A 3517-nucleotide genomic window follows, 5' to 3' on the forward strand; every position below is an offset into this window, starting at 1 on the left:
TCTACTCACCTCAGCCTCCCAAAGGCACGGGATTATAGGCTGAGCCACCGAGCCCGGCTTGCTCCCTTTTTATTAGGATAACATGAACATGGAGTTTAGTTGAGACTTAGGTGTGGCAGAAATAACCTTGGTTATGTTTTTCCTTCTGAAAAGATTTGCCTTGGAAGGAGCTGTCTTAACAACTAGCCCTGTCTTAACTAGCCCCTGTTATGCATTTCAGGCCCATGGCCTTAAGAAGTGACTTGTTGTTACCTATTTTGTGCCAGGCTGACAATTCACATACAAGAGGCTCAGAAGCTGTGCTTCTTGTTCTGAGTGTAAGCTTAGATCCAAAATGGAATCTTTGATTCAAGACACAGTTTTATTTCATAAGACATTGCAGTTTTATAGGCTGGAACTCATATGGAAGTAGATGACACACACTCTCTTTTCTTTGTACACATTCATTCATTCATTCTTCCATTTGCTCATTTATTTGTTCATTCCTGCCCAGGAGCCCATCATCTCTCAAGCTGAGGTTTCAGTGTCATTACTTCCTTTCAGAAAGTGCATGTTTTGTCAAAACAAAGTAAGTTCAGGGTGGGCTCATGTGGGCTGAGAAGGACACTTCTCAGCACCCTCCCCGCTTCTCTTCTGGTCCCACCTCCTGTGGTTTCTAGAAGTACTAAACAGGGAAAGGGAGGGGAGGAAGGTTTGCCCTCTCCTTGGAAGGAATTGTTTACCCAGTTATCCCTGAACATTTAATTTCAGGTCTTAAGACATGACATTTTATGCTAGTGTATATACCAAAATTATAAAATGGGTAAACTTCTCTGAATGAAAATTCCTACGTTATTATGACATTATTTTTCCCCTAAAAATCACAAGCTCTGTGATACATTATGCACCTTACTTAAACAGAAATTCTCTCAAACGGAGATTCTGTCCCAGTTTAATTTAGAATAACACAGAAACATGTTTTGACACAGAGAAAATTGTTTTCCTATACTTGTTCAAGGCACCTGATGGTCTGGAGGCAGCTTCTCTGCTAGAGCAGATGCTTGAACTGCTGGGAACAACACCTGGCTGCCATTGTGGTGATCCTGCAGGAGGAGGTTCACGTCTGAACCAGTGATCACCCCACCATCTTTGTAGCTAACTTACCCCAGCTCAGCATAGAAGTTTAGTCCAGGGCTGGTCTGGTTGGTTGATGCAGTCGGATGAAGGGTCTAGGGTTTGCTGGGACCCAGCCTGCCGGTAGCACAGGTGAGGAGACAGGCTTGGCCACAGTCACACCTACCGACCTCCCCCTGTAGACACCACACATTTTATCTTCTCTGGGAAGGGGAAGAAGATGCGTTTAGAAATGTCTCAGCAGGCAAGGCCTTCAGAAGTGCATACTGGAATCACCCAAGCCTCCCCAGCAGCCCGTCTGCTAACTCAGTTCTGCTTACACCCAACTAATTCTCAATCCATGACTAAGATTAGAACTCGTACTTCAATTAGCTATTCTAGAAAACACAGATGTGCCCTAACCACACACTCAGATCTGACTGTATCTGGTTCACTTCAGCACAAATGCAGACATGGCCAGCCCCTCTCTTTCAAAAATCCAATTCATTTCCCAACAGGTACATGTTTATTAAACATTTCTTCCACAGGTTCTTGCTGGCTTCTCAACAGCAGCAAGCACTGCAGGAATTTGTGTATGTAGAAGATCCAAAATAGTCTATAAATAAGTGTTGGGGATTAAAAATGAGTGTAGTATTGGTCAGGTTTTTGTTTATTGTTTTTTATGGGAGAGGGTGACAAAAATGTTCTAAAACTTATGTGATGATTGTTGTACAATTCTGTGAATGTGCTAAGACACATTGAATTATACACTTTAAACAGGTGAATTGTATGGTATGTGAATAATGTCTTAATAAAGCTGCTATTTTTAAAAAGTAAATTTAGCAAAGATACTGGATACAAGCTAAATATACAAAATTAGTTGAATTTTTATAAACCTTCACCAAACAATTAGAAAATAAAGATTCTCAGATAACATGATCTTAATAACCTCAAAAACCTAGTAATTACCCTAATAAAAGATTCTGAAAACTGCAAAAATATTTATTAAAGTAGATTAAAGAAGTCTTAAATAAATAAAGATTCCAGCAATTTGGGAAGCTGAGGCAAGATGTTTGCTGGGCCTAGGAGTTCAAGATCAGCCTAGGCAACATAGTGAGACCTTGTCCTTACACACACAAAAAAAATTAGCCAGGTTCCACAGTAAGCACGGGTGTCTTTGGCCATGCCTGGAACCCCTGTCTACACAGCAAGCACAGTTATCCTTGACCACATCCAGAACACCTGTCTACATAGCAAACATGGGTGTCTTTGGTCAAGCCCAGAGCTTTTGTCTACACAGCAAGCACAGATGTCCTTGGCCAAGCCTGGAACTCCTATCTATACAGCAAGCACAGCTGTCCTCAGCCAAGTCTGGAACCCCTGTCTACACAGCGAGCACAGATGTCCTTTGCCAAACCTGAAACCCCTGTCTATGCAGATGTCCTCAGCCATGCGTGGTGTCCTGTCAAAGGGCACACAGGCAGCCTGAAAGGCTCCCATAGGCCACAGTTGGGGCAGTATGGACATCAACCAAACTAATGTCAGTCACGAGTTAGAAAACATCAAGTGTTTTAAAAACTCCATGAATTCGTAAAAGTACTTTAAAAAACACCTTTCACCCTTGGAAGCTATTAGGGTACCAAGCTGTGATTCTGAAAACTGGAGGATAAAGACAAGCATCTGATGCTGGTCGCAGCTCTCTCACACAAACTGCTTCTTGCTGTGACTGACAGCTCACAAGAGAAAGTTCTTTTTTTGTTTAACCTTTTAAAATTCAAACCATTTTTTTTGTACATATGGAGGAGTCTCATTATATTGACCAGGCTGGTTTCGAACTCCTGGCCTTAAGAGATCCTCCTGCCTCAGCCTCCCAAAGTGCTGGGACTATAGGTGTGAGGCACCACACCAGTCCAGAAGGCTCTTTATAGTTTCCAGTGTGTAAATGCAGAAGGAATGATGGGGTCAGAAGAGCTACTTTGCAGCCCACCATGGAACAACAGAAGTGGGCGAGGATCATGAAAAGGGCTGAGTCATCAGATGGGAACTGGTGGGAACCTGTGTGGACCCAGCTGACTATCCCCAGAAGCCGGCACTGCCTGGTAACTGCAGATCTAGTCAGGCCCAAGACCTGCACCTTCATTTCCAGGAAATGCAGTGATGAGAAATTTGGCTAACTGGGCCAGGTAATTATAATGCTATAAGAAAGCAATTGGCAGTAGTGGAAAAACTGTCAGGGGAGGGAGGGGTAGGATTGGCAGTTGAGGGAAACTGCTAGGGGAGGGAGGGGCATACTTCATTAACAAGGGTACCTGCATGATCAGTGTTTAGATACCTAACCCTGAAATGTACCCCACATCTTTATAATAAAAATTAAAATAAGCCAGGCTCGGTGGCTCAGCCTGTAATCCCGCGCCTTTGGGAGGCT

Source organism: Carlito syrichta, unplaced genomic scaffold (genome assembly GCF_000164805.1).
Source record: "Carlito syrichta isolate Samal-C Ts95f unplaced genomic scaffold, Tarsius_syrichta-2.0.1 Scaffold305319, whole genome shotgun sequence".
Lineage (NCBI taxonomy): Eukaryota > Metazoa > Chordata > Mammalia > Primates > Tarsiidae > Carlito > Carlito syrichta.